This window comes from Cebus imitator, unplaced genomic scaffold, assembly GCF_001604975.1.
Source record: "Cebus imitator isolate Cc_AM_T3 unplaced genomic scaffold, Cebus_imitator-1.0 Scaffold105, whole genome shotgun sequence".
NCBI classification, from domain to species: domain Eukaryota; kingdom Metazoa; phylum Chordata; class Mammalia; order Primates; family Cebidae; genus Cebus; species Cebus imitator.
In genome coordinates, this window is record NW_016107420.1 from 4,518,210 (window position 1) to 4,538,898 (window position 20,689).

Below are 20,689 nucleotides of genomic sequence, written 5' to 3' on the forward strand. Positions count from 1 at the left end.
CATTCACAATTGCTACAAAGAGAATAAAATACCTAAGAATACAAATAACATAGCATGTAAAGGACCTCTTAAATGAGAACTACAAACCATTGCTCAAGGAAATGAGAGGACAAAAACAGATGGAGAAACATTCCATGCTCATGGTTAGGAGGAATTCATATCGTGAAAATGGCCATACTGCCCAAAGAAATTTATAGATTCAACGCTATCCCCATCAAGCTACCTATGATTCTCTTCACAGAACTGGAAAAACAAAACAAAACAAAACAAAAAAAAACACCTTAAACTTCATATGGAACCAAAAGAGAGCCCACATAGCCAAGACAATCCTAAGCAAATAGAAAAATCTGAAAGAATCACACTACCTGACTTCAAACTGTACTACAAGGCAACAGTAATCAAAACAGCATGGTACTGTTACCAAAACAGAGATATAGACCAATAGAACAGAACAGAGGCCTCGGAGGCAATGCCACACATCTACAACCATCTGATCTTTGACAAACCTGACAAAACAAGCAATGCAGAAAGGATTCCCTGTTTAATAGATAGTGTTAGGATAACTGGCTAGCCATGTACAGAAAGCAGAACCTGTACCCCTTCCTGACACTTTACACTAAAATTAACTCCAGATAGATTAAAGACTTAAACATAAGACCTAACACCATAAAAATTCTAGAAGAAAATCAAGACAAAACCATTCAGGACATAGGCATAGGCAAGGACTTCATGACTAAAACACCAAAATCATTGGCAACAAAAGCCTAACTAGAAAATGGGGCCTAATTAACTCCAGAGCTTCTGCACAGCAAAAGAAACAACAATTAGAGTAAACTGGCAACCAACAGAATGGGGAATAATTTTTGCAATCTACCCATCTGACAAAGAACTAAAACAGATATACAAGAAAAACAGATTTCAAAAGCGGACAAAGGACATAAACAGACACTTTCAAAAGAAGACATACATGATGCCAACAAACATATGAAAAAATGCTCATCATCACTGGCCATTAGAGAAATGCAAATTAAAACCACATTGAGATATCATCTTGTGCCACTTAGAATGGCAATCATTAAAAAAATCTGGAGACAACAGATGCTGGAGAGGATGTAGAGAAATAGGAACACTTTTACACTGTTGGTGAGAGTGTAAATTAGTTCAAACACTGTGGAATACAGTGTGGAGATACCTCAAGGACTTAGAAATATAAATTCTATTTGACCCAGCAATCCCATTACTGTGTATATAACTAAAGGATTATAAATCATTCTATTTTAAAGACACATGCACACGTATATTCATTGCAACCCTGTTTACAATAGCAAAGACCTGGAACCAACACAAATGCCCATCAATGATAGACTGGGCAAGGAAAATGTGGCACATATATACCATGGAATACTATGCAGCCATAAAAATCTATGAGTTTGTGTCCTTTGTAGGTACATGAATGAATCTGGAAACCATCATTTTCAGCAAACTGACACAAGAACAGAAAATCGAACAACGCATGTTCTCCCTCATAGAGGGGTGTTGAACAATGAGAACACAGGGACACAGGGAGTGGAGCATCACACACTGGGGTCTGTTGGGGGGACTGAGAGGGGCACAGCAGTGGGTAGGGAGGTTGGGGAGGGATAACATGGGGAGAAAGGCCAGATATAGGTGATGGGGGGATGGAGGCAGCAAACCACATTGCCATGTATGTACCTGTGCAACAATCCTGCATGTTATCTAAAATGTATCCCATTTTTTATATAAACAAAATAACTGCAGTTTAATTAACGGTTTCCATGAATCATATACAGACATCAACCTCACTATGTTTTTTGAAAGTGTAAATTTCTTACTTTCAAACAAATGGCAGTTGCATATTTTTCACCTGATTTATCCACTAATCACTTATATTTGCTGAATTTAATAATATTGGCTCAGTCTCTCTTTACACATGGTAACTAGTACAGAAAGTTACTATCACTAATAATGTTTTTTCAGGAGGCATTTGTGTGTGTGTCTACACTAGCTTCAGCAGCATGGTATGACCTAGTGCTTCATGGAAGTGAAATAAGGGTTAGTCAAAATCGTAACTTCTCCTGGAGATTAGCATGTGACTTTGAGAAAAAATAAATAAATAAATAAACCTCATGATTTACTTACTAATAGGGTCAGGAGAAAATCAAAGATGGAATGAGGCATCAGTAACCATATAATTTGTCATCTAAACTGAGACACTTCTGAAAGTGAAAGGATTGTTGGCAATTATGTTAAGACAACAGAAATAAAATCAAACTGTCCCACAGAAAACAAGATGTAAGATCCCCCGAGGATAATCTTACCCCTAAGAGATAGAAAGGCAAGATCAAGATAAGAATAAGTTATAGCAAGAATGGCTATTTCTCAAATGCCATCAGGTAACAGAGATCTAAATGGTTGTCTCTGGTGATAAATGTGACAGGAAGTGCCATTCTGTGATGAGGTTGCCAGTTAAAATGCAGGACTCCAGTGAAATTTGAATTTGATACAAACAAAAATAATTTCTTAGTAAAAATTCTTTCTCAAGCAATATTTCAGACATAGTTTATACTATTTAAAAATTCTCATTTATCTGAAGTGCAAAGTTAATTGGGAGTCTCATATCTTTAAAGGGAATTGTTAGGATGGATATATTATGTAAGATCTGAAAAGTCTACCACTGTGCTATATCCTCCAAGATGACACAGATAACTTTTTTTTTTTTTTTTAACTAGGTAGTAAGGAATTCACAGCTGAGAGAAGCACTGGAATCTTTGGTAGTAGCTGTCCCCTGCAGGCTGGTGTTAAGCAGGAAGCACTGACATGGAAATAAGTCATCTACAATTAGCAAAAATAGTAAGATTCCTAAACGACAGTGAGGCAGCACTTAACCATTTCAAGCAATGTGAACGAAGTTATCAAATTGTATTAAGACTAGAGTGACTATCAGAATATCTTGATCAAAGTTATCTGTGGTGGCAGCTAATATATCTTGGTGCTTGAGGGGAAGCAGATTGACAGCTTATCATGGTATTGCACAATTTATATGGGCATAAATATTAAGAGCTGGTGATCACATGGCTCATATTGACCACCAAAATTGACAATGGCAGTGACTCAACCAGTTTCAGATCTAAGCCAGTTTGTAAAACCTGTTGGTTAAAGAGAAGGCCTGCTTGCTTTGAGGAAAGCCCCTGCAATGTAGTAACAAGTCTACTCTGATCCCTCCATTTGACATGACAATAATGCACTGGAGAAGAAAGAATATCCAGTATTACGAGGAGGGCTAAATTCCAGGTCTGCGGTAACACTAACACCAGGAGATCCAAAATGCCCACGTTGTCTTGGGATTACAGTTGGAGTTTAATGGAGATTAGGGGGAAAATTAAATTTTGGTCCAAGTCTGATACAAATAGAGTACAATGGACACAGAAATATATCCTGAAGATATTTACAAGTCACTGGATATGTATTTGAGTGAGACATAGTACTTAGAAGCATACATAACCGACACATTGGCTTTTATATTTGTTATTTGTAGAGCAGCAAGCATTATAGTAGAAAAAATTAAGTTGGAATTCCTGAAAATCACCACCAATACCAACATGGTAAATTTGAAACAATATCTCATGTAGAAATTAGTGCCATCATTAAAGTTTTGAGGACAGAGTGATGGTACCCATCAGAAAACTGTTCAATTAATCTATGAGGCTCCTGCAAAGAAAAAGATGGATAATGGTAGATGATGTTGAACTATTTATTATACATTTAAACTGGTTGGCAACCCCAACCATAGCTGCTATTCCAGGTGCAGGTCTTCAATGAAGTACATCAGTAAGGTATCTGGCACTTGGTAAGGTGATGTTAATGTAGTCAGTGATGTTTTCCTGAAGCACGGCATCAGGGAAGATTGGAATAAACATAATTTTACATGGTAAAAACAGCAGTACACATTCACAGAAATGTCTCAGGGCCATGTTGCCTCTTCAATTCCTTGTCATAATATTGTCTGTAGGAACTTTGATTGTCTTTTAATTTCACAAACTATGCTAACTTGACACCAGGCCAATAGAACTTTCCCAATTAAACATATGCATGCTAAGAGGAGAAAATCAATCCCAAAACCCTGCAGAGGTCTACCAACTAGTTAAATTTACAGAATTTTAAGTCCATATTAGGATAGTACATAGAAAACTAAAGGCAAGTTAATATACTTCAAATTTCCTATTACTTGGAAAGAGCCATAATGCAGTGCAGGCATTTTTGGATTTTGGAGAAACTATTGCTCTAATCATTCATATAGTGAAAACTGAACGCTAAAAAATTCAAGTAGGGTCCACAGTAATAGAGGGCACTTCAGCCAGAGCAAACTGCCATGATTCAGGTCATATAGCCTGGTAAAGCCCATGTAATCATACAAGAGGTATTCTTGGTATACAAGGATGCTACCTCTGTAAAGAGTCTGTGGAGTAAAAAACTAATAGACTTCTCTGTTGATGGAGTTGCGAGTCAGACATTCATTTCAAATGGGGATATTTGATATGCATTCTAAATGGAGAAAGAAAAATGACCACAGGTATTATTAGACACTGAATCTTGGGCAGTGGTAAATGGCTTAGCCACTTAACCAGGAGATTGAAAAATAAGGCTAAAAAATCATGGGAAAAAGTTTGCATAATGCATATAAAGGAAATAAGTACTACATATGCAGATCTTCGTGCCTCATAGCAATTCCATCCAGAAAGTATTCATCCTAAGGGAAGCTCTCCTCAACAAAGTGAGTGTGATGTCCTCTCCAGTGGTACACATTTCAGCCACTTTGGTATTTGAATTATGACCAATGAACAGAGGGATCAGGGTGGAAGAGATTGGAGCTACACATAGGTCCAACAGCACTGGCTCCTCCCCACAAAGTCTTGCTGAAATATTGCTACTACCCAACTTTCCAACAGGGGAATATCTGAGCTCTGATATTTTCAGAAGAGACCAGTGAGTCACCCCTCCATGGTGATTTAATTGAACCTCTCCTACCTGGGAGCAGACAGTAAGTTGACTTTATTAGAATTAATATAAATTTTGGGTATGGGTTTGCTTTCCCTGGCCAGAAAGACAGCATACCAAATCTTAAGGCAAAGGAAGCAAGCCTGATACTTTTCTTTTGACTTATAAAAAGGCTTTTTAATTCAAAGCTATTTAACTAGGCAAGAACCTCAGCCATTCACAATATGCCAGCTTGAGGAGATATAGGATGCCTGACACAAAAAGAAACTTTCTCTTAAAAACAAAAACAAGACACTGACAGAAAACAACCAGTAACTAACCTTACTAAGGTGCTACAAGGACAAAGCCTAAGATTGTAACTTATATTCTAGCCTCTCTCTCAAATTAATACCCTTAAGAGGAGAGAACTGTGATCCAGGATCTCTGAGTGAGAAGTAGGGAGTTTGGTACATAAATAGATGCTGGGGGTGAAACTGGCTATATTAGCATTCTCCAGAGGGACAGGACTAATAGAATGGTTGTACATATAAAAAGGAAGTTTATTAAAAAGTATTGACTCACATGATCACAAGGTGAAGTTTCACAGCAGGCTGTCTGCAAGCTAAAGAACAAAGGAAGCCAGATTGAATCCCAAAACCTCAAAATCAGGCAAGCCGACAGTGCAACCTTCAGTCTGTAGCCAAAGGCCCAAAAGCCCCTGGCAAACCACTGGTGTCAAAAGCTGAAGAACTTGGGAGTCTGATGTTCAAGGGCAGGAAGCATGCAGCATGGGAGAAAGATGAAGACGGAAAGACTCAGCCAGTCCAGTGCTTATATGTCCCTGTGCCTACTTTTATCCTAGCCATGCTGGCAGCTGATTAGATGGTATCCACCCAGACTGAGGGTGAGTCTGCCTCTACCAGTCCAACGACTCAAATGTTAATCTTTTTTGGCAACACCCTCACAGACAAACCAAGGAACAAGACTTTTCATCCTTCAATCCAATCAAGTTAATACTCGATATTAACCATCACACAGGGTATCTTCCTACATTTTTTCAAGAGGTATCTGTTTTATAATGTGAAGTCTGAATGTTCCAGAAACAAAGTCTGCATTGGGTTACGTATAAGAATCACAATGGGAAACATAGGTACACTCACAGTAGGATAATTCAAAGAAGGTTTAATAAAGGATTTGTTTACAAAATGGTGGGCATGATTTAGGGAAACCAGAAGGGAGCATTCTCTACTCTGTAACCACCATTAGTCTCTAGGAGAAAAGGTGATAGAAGGACTACCAGAACCAAAATGAGAAATTATGTAGAGAAGCCCACACTGAGAAGAATTGTCCCCCTTAGGTCAGTAGCCAGGACACCAAGGATGAAGACAGCAAAGATAGTAAAAGCATGATCTCGCTCTCCACCTTCCCTTCTATTTTCTGCAGCACAGGTCATTGGCCTAACCTACCCATGATCAAAGGGCAAAGGAATCCATCATGAGCTCTATATAAATTACCCTTCCAGGATTGAAATCCAGTTTAAAGAGACAGAAAGTAGATTTGAAAGGGCAAACAAGATATTCAGCAAAGACTGAGTTTCTCAGTGCTTTACATTTCTTTGAGCTCGTTTACTTCTCTCAACATAGAATTTCTCCCTGAATAGAGATGGAAAAAAATCCAGAGACTTCCATTTTGTGGAATAAAATATACAAAAAGTGACTACACTTGTACCTCTTTATCCACAGGGAATTTGTTCCAGAGCTTCTCTTAGATACCAAAATCCACAGATGCTCAAGTATCTTATATAAAATGGCATAGTATTTGCACCTAGCCAATGCTAATTCTCCTGTATATTTTAAATCATCTCTAGATTACTTACAATACTAATATAATATTTTAAAAAGCAATATAACTGCTATGTAAATAGCTGATATACTGTATTATTTAGGAAACAATGACCAGGAAAAAAATAAAAAGTCTGTACATGTTCAGTACAGAGAAAATTTATTTCCCAAATATTTTCCACCTCAGTCAGTTCAATCCACAGATCACAGATGGGGAACCCCTGAATATGGGGGTCCAATTGTACTCTTAAATATATATATTGCTGGGCAAAATACGCCAATCTTAAAAGGCTACATATTGTATGATTCCATTTATATGACAATCTTGAAAAATCAAAACTATAGAAATGATAAAAAGAAATGGACTAAGGTAGTAGAGGGTTGAATAGGTGATGCACAAGAAATTTCTGGGGGTAGCAAAACTATTCTATGTGCTATTGTAATGGTGGATACATGACAATACGCATTTGTCAAACATAGCAATTTATGTCACAAAGTATGAACCCTAATATATACAACTTAAGCAATGATCATTTAAGAGTTTTGCAGAATTCTGGGATGGACTATAATGAAAGGATCTAATACTATTATTAAAATTGTTTAAAGTAATATCATTGAAGGGGATGGGAAAAAGAGGTGCAGACCCATTTAACTTTAGAAAAGCATAGATACTGTAAGACTAAAGTTAAAGGAATTGTACATATGTACCGTGATCTCATTGATAAAATTGTTTTTCACAGGAGTTCAGGTTAAAAATTCTGCAACCACTGTACTAGAATTAGACAATCAATTGAGTAGGTGGAAGAAGGTAAGAGTTATGTTTCTCACATGTTGTTGTAGATTACAGCAAGCAAGGGAGAAGGCTAGAATGATCTATGTAATAAATTAGAGTTGAAGACATTATACACTTATATTTAGCTTGATATAGAGATGGATATACCAATAAATATTTGCATATATTTGTATATTCAGAAGGTAGTGTGCACACATGTATTTCTTTTCTCTGTCAGATGAGAGGGCCTAGAAGCAATGACTCTCCAGAAGCAATGGGCACACCTAGAAGACTGATCTTGATTTCTAACAGCATTCTTCAATAAAAGGAACCAGAGCTCCTTGAGGAAATAGCTAATTGCAGAGCTGGGGCAGGAAATATATAAGATGAGGCTGAAACTTCTTATAATGTCAGAAATTAAGGAGGTATTCAACAAAGAAAACCATGATAGTGTTATGCCAAAGGGACATAAAAGCCAACTGAACCAACTCCCAATGGCTAAAGCCGAAACAATTTGAGCAATGTAATAAAATCGTATTGGAAAATGACTTAGAGTATATTATAAATATTCATGAATTTATACTGATATTCACAAATGATCAAATAAACAAATGGAGGACAAAAGATAAATCTCCCATCTAGAAGAATAAAAAATGATTTATGTAGATACTATACCCTCAAAGAGGTTAGCATAATTCTTCATAGTGATTTTCTTCCAAAGAGTACAGCATGGCAAAGAAAGGGGGATAACTTTACCATGGAGAAACCTAGCAAGCACTACCTGAGCCAGATGTTCAAGGTCAACATCAACAGTAATAAGCGATGCCGATAGCATGTACCCTTAATATTATGTGATAAAAATAGCACTTTACCCTTTGTAGTCTTTTTTCCAAAAATGTACATTCCCATTTAATCATGGGGACATATCAGAAAAATCCCAGTTGAGGTATATTCTACAAAATAACTGAATTATACTCTTTAGAACTGTCAAGGCCATAAACAAAAAAGAAAATCTGACAAAAACTGTCACAGCAAGGAGGAGTCTAAAGAGACATGATGATTAAATGTAATGTGGTATCTTGGATGGGATCCTGGAATTGAAAAAGAGCATTAAACACTAAAAAAATCTGAATGAAATATGGGCTTTAAGTCATACTAATGTATTAATATTGGTTCATGAATTTTGGCAAATGTACCACACTAATCTAAGATGCTAATAATGAGAAAAATTAAGTGGGTATATAGGAAATCTGCGCGATCTTTGCAACATTTCTATAAACCTAAAGTTATTCCAAAATCAAGTTTATTTAAAAGAAAAGGCATTATTCATGAATCTTAGACATAAAATATCTTCTTTGTTCAAACTTTACAATCTTTCATAATGTGACTATTAAAACAAATGAACTCTTTATATACTTTTGAAATATATTTGCTGTGCCACACCCAATACATACACTAGGTTATAAATATCATGAAAGAATCCTTCCAGAGCACTACTAACCATTCTGTGAAGCCTTTAGGACCTGAACTTCCCATGTTATTAACTGCTTGGCTCTGGTCATAAATTATTTTTTAAAAAGGAAGATACGAAGTCCACAAAAGTAATTGTTGTCTCTTAACAGTAATTCCTAAATATTTCAGCTACTTCCAGAAGGCTAAGGGACCACTTCACATCAAGGCCTTGATAACAGATTCTTCTTTCTCTTCATTCTATTTATGCTAATGCTGATGACTTATGATTGAGGCTCTGACCTTTTATGAGTCTGTCATGAACATCAGGAACACATATATCATAACAGTACAGCTCTGAAGTGGCAGTCTGCTCAATATTTTGTGATAAATCTTTATTCATTCATTAGACAAATATTTCTTCAGGCTCTATTAGTGGTAGTCTCTGTGCTGGATCATGGAAACAAGAAAGATATCATTCGCATTTTCACAGAGCTCATGTCTACTTGGGAAGACATACATGCATAACTGGTTAAGTCTGAATTGGATAGATAGAAAAACTGCTTTCAAGGAAAGCCTTCATTCAAATAGTCTGGGTACACTGCTTCTCTCAACTACCCCCAAGAATTATCAAGTAGATACATCATTTTCTAATACCTCTAAGTGACCAAAAAGTTTTGAATCAAGATTTCCATGCATGTAACCAAGACTTTAGAGGCCTGGCCTTTGCTTCATCTGGGTAGTGATCTCAGGGAAGAGTATCTTTGTTATATAGGGTCCTTAAGTACCACATAGTTTAACAGTGTGATTTATGAAAAGGACTTTGGGTCATGCAGTGTTTATCCCCAGAGAGACTGGAGACTATGGGCCGTCAACCATGGAGCCTGCAATTAAAACTCTGAACCACAAAGCTTAAGTAAGCTTCTCTAGTTGGCAATACAGGAAATGTATATTGTCCCCCATCAATAATGTCCTTGCTAACCAAATGGAGGGACTTTACACCACAACACTGCTGCCCTGTTTTCTCTTCTTACCGTAGCAGGCTGTTCCAGCCAAGTCTGCCTTCAAATCCTCCAGGGAAGTAGTGAGCATTGGTATTTTATTCACCAATAACCCAAATTTCCAGGGTCTACCTGACAATCTTTCCCAGGAACTCCCTCACTGTGCACTACTCTGTTGCTTTTGAGGTAAGGCTACAAGTGAAGCTCAGCAGGTGTTTAGACAATGAAAGTGGCCGCCTCCTATGCTGCAGATACATTCAATCTCTTGTTTCCCCTCTGTGTTAGTCAGAGTTCCCCAGAAAAACAGAGCCAATGATAGAGTTTGGCAAGTCCAGAATCCACCAGATGCAAGAGAGCTGATGACACAGGTTCTGTCTAAGGCTGTTTGCTGGCAGAATTCCCTTTTCTTATGGTAGGTTGGTCTTTTGTTTTACTCAGGCCTTCAACTGATTCGATGAAACCTATCCATGTTATAGAAGGCATTCTGCTTACTCATAGTTCACTGACTTAATTTTAATCTCATTTGAAAATATCCTCATAGAAACTTCTAGAATGTTTGACCAACAATCTGAGCCCTGTGGCCCAGCCAAATTAACATGTATGATTTACTTAAAGAAAGAAATAACTGCCCTTTCGTTCTGTCTCCCAAATATGAGATAAAAATCCAAAACACTTCCTCTTGGTCCATGTCACACTACCGCTTACTGACTTTCCTGTTTCCAACAATTCCTCTGGAATTCTAGACACCCCCTTTCTATAGGTTAGTGAGTGTCTGGTGGGAGTGACATTGAGGATTACTGCAGAGTTTGGAGAGCATGATAAGCTTGGAATCCGATTGTGCCTTCTTTAGAATGCAGATGTGCCTATTTTCTTTAGCTTTAGGAATTTAACCTGTTGTCTCTGCCTAAAAGAATTCCTAGGAGCGTGCTGCGATGTAATTAAATAGGCAATGGCCACACAGTGTGTTAAGTGCTATAAAGGGCACTGAAGACTGCATTGGAAATCTACAGAAAGATTTCTAAGTCAGCTGGAGGACATGGGAAAGTAAAAAGAAAACAATACATATATAAAAGCTGAAGACTAGAGCACAAATAGAAGCTTTCTTGGAAAACAAAGATGAAATAAGAAGAGAAGAGTTCATTCAGATTTAAAGGGTCACATATGTGACAACAACCAAAATAAGACATAGTGTAAGACTTTGGTAGAACTGCAAGCTATTGAGTCCTAGTGGGACAAAAACTTGAAGAGATGAATCAAGAGGCAAGAGATAACATTGAAAAAGTAAATAATGACTAAATTTTAAAGATATCAGTGGGCTACACTGGAGAACTTGGATTTTATCCTAATAGAAATAAGGAGAATTTGAATGATTTCAAGTAGGATAGTGATATGGGCAGATTTACTCTTTAATTCAGCACCAGTTACAATCTGAGAATGGATTCGAAAGGGGAAAGAATATGGCTGTGTCACTAAATCAACATCTGGGAATACAAAAATAAATACAGTTCCACTTCTCCAAGAGCTCACAATTCAGTGACAAAAGTTAAATATTGTCATTGAGAGAACAAAAAAAAATACTATAGGTATTTTTATTATTTACATTTATTTAGATGTACTACTCAACAGCATGGTAGGGAATTGATTCTCAGAAACAATCATAATAATTCCACTATGTTTATACCCATGTCTTTGTACACATTTGTACACATTGGTATTTGGTTTGTCTAGTGAATAGAAAACTAAAAGGACAATGTCTGCTCAAGAAGACGTAATTCGCTCTAGGTATATCAAACTCAAACATAGAGAGGGCATTATAGGAAAACTGTTGCCTTTTAGAAAAGTTAAAAAGAAAAAACAAAACAGAAAAGGAAGGGTGAAATTAGAGCCTTCTAAAACTTCTAGGCTGGAACCCACTAGCCTGCACCTGTTACCCTACTTTGGAGATGCTGATGCAGCCTGCTCCAGATCCATCAACTATGGGCCACCTGGACCCAGCTAGAAACTGCTGAAAAGGTGCTTTTCTGTCTTGGCTACTGAGGTCCAGAATCATTTCACCTCTTCCGGTGCTACAGAAACTCCTATATAATTCCACGACCTGCCAACAACTGCCACCTCATTGAAGACCAAAGCAGGAAGTTTTTTCAATTTCTAGCCTTCTGATTTCCTAACAGTATTCCCCATTAGTAGAACATATCATGAAGCCAGCTGGCAAAGGAGCCTAGAAAATGAAGACTCAAAATCTGAGCCATGCTAGTAAGAATGGAAAAAAAAAGACTAACAGGATGATACTGAGAGGCCAAAAATAAATAAGTATCTCATCCTGTATTACATTCCAATGCCCTCATTTTTTGTTATTTCCCTTAAAAGCTTTAATGATAAGTCCTTCTAGAAGTACTTATGAAGAATAATTGTCCTCAGAAAGAAGATTGGAATCCAGGTTGTCCTTTACTAGAAATTAAATAATATTAGGGCACTTGCTAAAAAATTCAAGTAATAGATGCTGAGATATCTGTGCTATTTCACTGGTTGTCAGTGACTATATTATAAACATTGGGCTAACCACAGAACTTAGCGAATTTACCTGCTTAAAATCAAGTGGACTTTAAGCTATGATCTATGAACTAGAATTTATAGTGATGCTAAGATGAAAGAACAGTAACAAATGCCAGCTTATTTCACAAAACCCCTCAAATTTAATTACATTTCTATGGATGATCTATTGGCCAATGATCAATGGTTTGTCTGAGCCATTTCAAGCTAAAGAACTCCTTAATCGTGGTGGACGTTACCTTAAAATGACTTGAACTACATCACAAGGTGCAGCATTGATCATTACAGTTCTGCATACTAATTATCATCCATAGTCAAATGATCAGAGATAACTCTATTAGACAAAAGTTAAGCTTAATTTTAGCAATCTGTTGATAGGAGGTAGATGCTTGTTCTATTTTATTGAATTATTTCAATTAATCGGGCACTGTGTTAAGCACTGTATTAAAAACTAGTGATGAAGAGATAAAGAGAAGCCTATTTATTAAAACAGGGCTTTAATAAAAAACACGTTTTAATAAAACTCTGTTTTTATTAAAAGAGTTCATTATTTAGTAGTGGAGACAGGAAAGTATCAACACTAACAAGCTATGTTTTAAGAATGGTGTATACTATTGAAGACACCATGAAGTTATTGGATAATTATTGGGTTTCTCATTAATTAACATACCATTGCTTGTTGCACAACATTGGAAGACCTGTTGAATTTTTAATACTAGCAAGGACTAGATAAGTGTTCTAGATCCTGCATTTAGCAATCTGGAAACTATCATGTGCACTTACAATGCCTGCCTCAAGGACCTCCCTGTGTAGCTGAGAGTTAGACAAGGAGGCGGGCAATATGAGGGCTGTGAACAGTGCCAAGGTAGAAGCTGAGTACATGGTATTGAAGGGATACTTCAACTTTTATGCCCGCTGTGGGTCAAGAGCTTTTACTGTTCATAGTTTAAATAATGCCTTCAATACTTCATAACTATCCCAAAGTCAACTTGATTTTTGAGTATATAAATGCAACTGTATAACAAATGGTTTTCACAAGTATTTTTACTAATGGTAACAGAGAGAACAACCTGACATTTCTCACAAAGTCTAAAACATCTATTATAATCCTCTGGAAAAATTAAGAACACAGAAGCAGAAAATAGTGCAGACGGTATAATCACACATAAATAAATTGTACATAATCTCAAAATAGGCTTGTTCAAATAGCTCAAAATTGCCTCGAAAGTATTATCTAGCCACAGACTTGGCAAGCCAGGAATGGTGTAAATCAAACATTTTTGCAAGATTTTTAAAATTAATACTGTGTTTCGGTGAGCTTGCAGTTAGCAAAGCTTTAGGACTTAGAGCATATAATTTTTTTTTTTTTTTTTGAGACAAAGTCTCTCTCTGTCATGACCCACCCACCTTGGCCTTCCAAAGTATCTGGAATTACAGGCATGAGCCCGGCCCTAAAAATATTTTTAAGTCATAACCCCTCTTAGATCTCAGTTCAGTAACATCATTTTAATAAAAGCGTCCTTGGATTTTTACAAATATGTTATCACTTCAAACGGAGATTTTTTTAATTTTTAGCTATATTTATAATTATTACTCTACGAAATACATTTTATAAAACCAGAATCTTCTGTTTTTCAAGGAACACATAAATAATATAGCACCAAAACTTCAGATAAAATTTAAAACATCTATGGAAAACTCACATTGGTTTGAAAGAGGCAGACATTTGGCATCCATTGCTTGTCCAACTGGCAACAGAATGGGACATGAAAATAAGGTTTAATTACTTGTGTGTGTTAAGAGTTCACAGAAGTTTGTCAGTTATATGCTTAATCACATAGGTAGCCACTATGAAATATATCCAAATATCATATACAGTATTCAAATAATCATATATGCAAAGTTTAGAATCAAGGAAAACTCTTTTTCTTCCCCAAATATCTTTCCTCATTAAACATGCTATTAAACATGTTGTTTTGCCCTTACTTTGAATCTGCTTATCAGTTTTTTACCATACAGCAAAATCCCAATAGAACAGGAAACCCAAGGCTAGGAACATAGGATGGAAAAATATCTGTCATACATAAAAATCATTTAGGATGGTGAGCTCTAGACAGGCCTAGAGCCTAGCAAGCTGAGACACTTGGAAAACTTGAGATAAGAAGGGAAATGCCCTTTGGAGTAGAATTAACACGGTCTATGTCATGATTTGTCTAAGGCTGGCTCCAACAGCAAGAGCACCTATCTACCAAAAAAGGATCTCCAGAGACAGATTCCTGAGTTCAAAGACCAGCTCTGCCACTTCCAAGCTGTATAACCTAAGGCAAGCTCCTGAAACTTTCCATGCCTCATTTCCTTGCCTATGAAATGAAAAATTGTACTACACATCTCACAGTTTTTACAAGTACTAAAAGTTTTCGTACATGTAAAATACATAGACAAGTGTCTGGCACACATTAAGCATTAGTACTCAATAAGTATTCATTACACTAGATGATTAGAATTTTATTCTTAGAAACCCAGCACATCGATGTTGGTAGTTAGGTTAGACAAAACTTGGCTTCACCTCATTACTTTGTGGATCTAAAATAACTGAGGCTTCAAAATGGTAAATGACTTGCTCAAAGTCACACAGAGAAAAACAGACAAGATTAGTGTTGTGTCTAATCAGGAATATTTACCAAACAATATTTTTGTGTGTATATATATATAAACATATATACACTATGTATATAACATATATACACTATACATGTACATTTATGTGTGTGTGCGCAGACCTCATTTTGTTGTGCTCTGCAGATATTTTGTTTTTTACAGATTGAGGAGGTCCATGAAAACCTGCGTCAAGCAGGGTGATTCCTTTGATGAATCTGAGCAAAGTAAACTGAAAACCTTCTGAAAAGGACCCTCCATTCTCGATGCCATTAAGTACATTCATGATTTGTGGGAATATTAAGAGGAGTTTGGAAGAAGTTGATTCTAACCCTCAAGGATGACTTCAAGGGGTTTAAGAAAGACTTCAGTGGAGGAATTAACTGCAGATGTGGTGGAAAAAAAGCAAGAGAATAAGAATCAGAAGTGAAGGCTGAAGATGTGACTGAATTGCTGCAATCTCATTATAAAACTTTAACATATGAAGAGTTCCCTTTTATGAATGAGGAAAAAAAAGTGGTTTCTTGAGATGGAGTGTACTGCTGGTAGAGACGCTGTGGACATTCATGAAATGGCCACCAAGGATTTAGAATATGGCATAAACTTAGCTGATAAATCAGCAGCAGGGTTTGAGAAGATTGTCTTCAATTTTGAAGGAAGTTTTACTGTGGGTAAAATGCCATCAAATAGCATTTCATGCTACAGAGAATTCTTTTGTGAAAAGAACAATCAACCAATGCAACACACTTTATTGTTGTCTCATTTTAAGAAATTGCCACAGCCACCCCAGCCTGCAGCGACCACCACCCTGATCAGTCAGCAACTATCCACATAAAGGCAAGACTCTACCAACAAAAATATTATGACTCGCTAAAGACTCAGATAATTGTTAGCATTTTTTCGTAATTTGCTGCCTTCCTCCCCATCACCTATATCTGGCATTTCTCCCCATGACCACATTGCCATGTATGTACGTATGCAACAATCTTGCATGTTCTTCACATATACCCCAAAACCTAAAATGCAATAAAATATGTAAAGAATTTTTTAGTAATGAATTATTTTAAAATTAAGATATATACATTGTTTTTTAAACATAATACTATTTCACACTAAACAGATATAGTGTAATGTAAATTTAACTTGTACATGCACTGGGAAACCAAGAAATTCATAAGACTTACTTTAATGTGATATTTGCTTTATTGTGGTGATCTGGAACTAAACCTGCAGTAAACTATGCCTGTATATATAATCCAGATTTTACTAGTGGAAAAGAAACACATGTACACTAGAGCAGTCATTTCCTAAAACATATCTAATTTTAAAAAGTTATTCAGAGAAACTATGGTCTTAACTTAAGGATATTGCTGAAACACAGATACATATCTGGAGCTGCAGATATTGTTCATGCCCATAGATTTCATGCTAAAGACAGAAGAAAAGAAGTTTGACAAGAACAGATATAATAATCTAATGCAATCATTTTTAAAAGATAGATATGATTTACAAATGTTATAATGGGACTTCCAACACCATAGAGAAAGATACTGGCACTAGTATAATATACTTATCTTTAAAAAAAAAAAAAAAAAAAAGTCAAGGCATGATGACTCACTCATATAACCCCAGCACTTTGGGAGGCCCAGATGGAAGATTGCTTGAACCCAGGAGTTTGAGACCAACCTAGGCGACATAGCTAGACCCTTATCTCTACCACAAATTAAAAAAATTAGCGGGACATAGTTGCACACACTTGTAGTCCCAGCTACCCAGGAGGCTGAGGTGGGAGGATTTCTCGAGCGCAGGAGTTCATGACTGGAGTGATTTGTAATCATGCCACTGCACTCCAGCCTGAGCGACAGAGCAAGACCTTGTCTCAAAATAATAAATGAACGGATAAAAATAAAAATAATAAAAACCCTGGCAGTTAGGTGACTTTTCCCAGGACACAACATGCTCTGTCTCTTCAAAAATCATTAGAGACCCTTAATTTAGAGGCAGAATACACACAGCTCCATTTAGACTGTAAGACACATACCCCTATTTGGAGCACTCTAGCCAAGTGTCTACAAAGTAAAAATATTCCAAACACTTCAAATTATAACTAAATGGCATTAGTCTCTTTTTTCATACTGAGATTTAAGTTGAAAATATATCCCAGTTTTTGCTTCTATCTCTTTGCTCTCCCCATGCAGTCATATCGCTTGCACAATTATAGATGCAGTTAAGTTGTGTCAGCAATTTCCTTTACGCAGTCTGCTTCACAAATGTTTATAAAACTAGTTTTTGTGAGGGGGAAAGGATGTTTTAGGCTGAAACACAGCAAGTAAAAATCCCATCATTTGAAAGCAATTTCTTTTATCTACCTTGCAAAAATATGATGTGAATATATAAAAAGATACAAGCTAATTTAAGATATATAAAAAGGTAGTCTAGAAAATGACAATAGGGGGATGGACAAAACAGCAATGGACCCCAGAGACAAATTTTTTTGAGATGTGGGACTTAATGATGTGTGTGTACATAACATAATGCACACATAATATTTGGGGACATTAAATTTAATGATATATACAGAAAAGGGCGAATATGACAGTTTTGATCTACAGAGAAAAAGAAATCTGTAGCAGAACTTCTTTTAATAAGCAGACAACTAATTGAGGCCAATATGAGAACTGTTGGAAACCTGACCACATGGCCTAATGGCTCTTCATGAACTTTCACCACAAAGAGAAAAATCCAATCCATATCTCTAATACACACCTTTCTTAATAACACATATATTACCACTCCATGTATCTGTTCACAAAAGTGTATATACATGCAATTTTACTTTCCAAATTAATTTAAATGTAATATTAAGACTATTGTTTAAGATTCTAAATGTAAAAAAGATTTCAAAAAAGGGCGAGATCTCAAAAACAAGATTTCAATTAAGTAAGAGTATATTAATTCATATATTAATTCACTTATGAGGAAGAGCTGAAGGTGCCTTAATAAACCACTAAATCTTCACAAGTTGCTCTTCATTATGATTAGATATTTAAATTATATACAAAATGAAATAAGACATAAGTAAAACAGAAATGCAGATGTGTCAGTTAGAATATGTGCTAGGCAGAAAAACTGCTTCTAAACATGTCCATTTCATAATCCTAGAAGCTGTGATAATGTTGACTTTACGTGGCAAGAGGAACTTTGCAGGTTTGATTAAGGTGAGATAAGAATATTACCTGTACAATGAAGGTGGACTTAATCTAATCACATGAATCCTTAAAAGCTGAGAATCTCCCAGTTGTTATCACAGTGATATGCTACTAAAGAAGAAAGATCAAAAAGATGTGACGTTAATAGTACTCAACTTGCCTTGTTGGCTTTGAAGATGGAATAAAGGATCTAAGGAATGTGGACAGCCTCAAGAAACTAGACAAAAGAAGAAGGATTCTCTCCTAGTACCTCCAAAAAAAAATGAGTAGAGGCCAGGCTTGGTGGCTTACATCTATAATCTCAGCACTTTGGAAGGCCATGGCAGGAGGATCACTTGAAGCCTGAAGTTCAAGATCAGCCTGGGCAACATGGTCAGCCCCTCTCTACCAAAAACTACAGAAAATGAGGTGAGAGTATAGTAAGAGTAAGTCTTCCTTTAAGCTATGATGTTTGTAGTAATTAATTACAATGACAATGAAAAACTAACACAGACTATTAGAAATAAACTTTCCTTAAATAAGGAAAAGTCTAAGGACAATAAAAAGAATAAATGAAGCTATGTTCTGAGTATGAAAAAAATATAAGGAAGAGAGATCCAAGAGGGCCGAATAGGAACAGCTCTTAAGTGCAGTTCTCAGCAAGAAGAAAGCAGAGGGTAAGTGATCACTGCATTTCCAAACAAGTTTTTACTGCCCACAGACCAGGAGATTACCAGGCTGAAAAGCTCCACAAGTTTCCAGCACATGGGTCTCCACGGAAATACTCACACAAACCTGGGTGGCTGTTTCAACAGGTACCTGGAAAGTGTGCAAGGCCCATTCAACTGGAAAAAAGGGAGCTGAAACAGGGAGCCAAGTGATCTGGCTCAGCAGGTCTCACTCCCACAAAGACCAGCAATCTGAAATGCTCTGTATTGAGATTTTCACAGCAAGTGCAGGTGGACCTGGGACAGTCCAGCTTGGTGGGGAAAAGGGCATCAGCCATTACCGAGGCAGTCCACCATTAGGAATACAGTCTGCCATTACTGAGGTAATTCTAACTACACCTCTGTAAACAAAACCACAAGGAAGTTCACACTGCAGCTGGGCAGAGCCCATGGCAGCTCAGCAATGCTCCTGCTGGCAGGCTGTGACTAGACTACCTCATTGCTAGACAGGATGTCTCTGAAAAACGGCAGCAGCACATCAGGAACTTATAAATAAAGCCCCATTTTCCCAGGACAGAGCACATGGGAAAAAAAGGCAGTTATGAGTTCCACTGCAGCAGACTTAAAGGGACCTGCCCAGCAGATCTGAATGGAACAACAGACTCATAGTTCAGGACTTGAGCTCCTATAAAGGACAGACTGTCTCCTCAAGTAGCTCCCTGACCCCCATATATCTAAAGAGACACTTCATAAAGGAGGGCTCAGGCTGACATCCAGCAGGCACCCTTCTGAGAGAAAGATAACAGAAGAAGAAACCAGCGGCAACCCTTTCTGTTCTGCAGCCACCACAGGACATCCCCAGGAAAGCAGGGTCTGGAGTGGACCTCCAGCAACCTGCAACAGAGGGGCCTGATGGTTAGAAGGAAAACTAAAAAACAGAAAGAAATATCTTCAACATCAAAAAAAAGGATGTCCACTTAGAGACCCCATCCAAAAGTAACCAACTACAAAGACGACAGGTAGATAAATCCACAAAGATGAGAAGAACCAGCACAAAAAGGAGGAAAACACCAAAAACCAGAACACCTCTCCTCCTCCAACTCACACCAGCAAGGGATCACAACTCTTCACCAGCAAGGGAACAAAGATGGATGGAGAATGAGTCTGATGAATGGACAGAAGCAGGCTTCAGAAGGTGGGTAAAAACAAACATCTCTAAGGTAGAAGAACATGTTCTATCCCAATGCAAAGAAACTACAAACCTTGAAAAAAGATTTGACCAAATGCTAATGAGAATAAACATTAAATAAACATAAAATAGGGAAGAATAGGAGCTGGGATCCAAGATGGCCGTTTAGGAACAGCTCAGGATTGCAGCTCCCAGTGAAAGCGCAGAGGGTGAGTGGACGCCGTGTTTTTATTGCCCACAGACTAGGAAATTCCCGGGCAGAGGTGCTCCACGGTCACCAGCGCGGCTGTTTCGGCCAGCGCCGCTGCTTTGCCCTGCGCAGCTGCTTTGTCGGCGCCCCGGAGCTGCGGTTCTCCGTACAAAATACACTGGTCCGGGGGC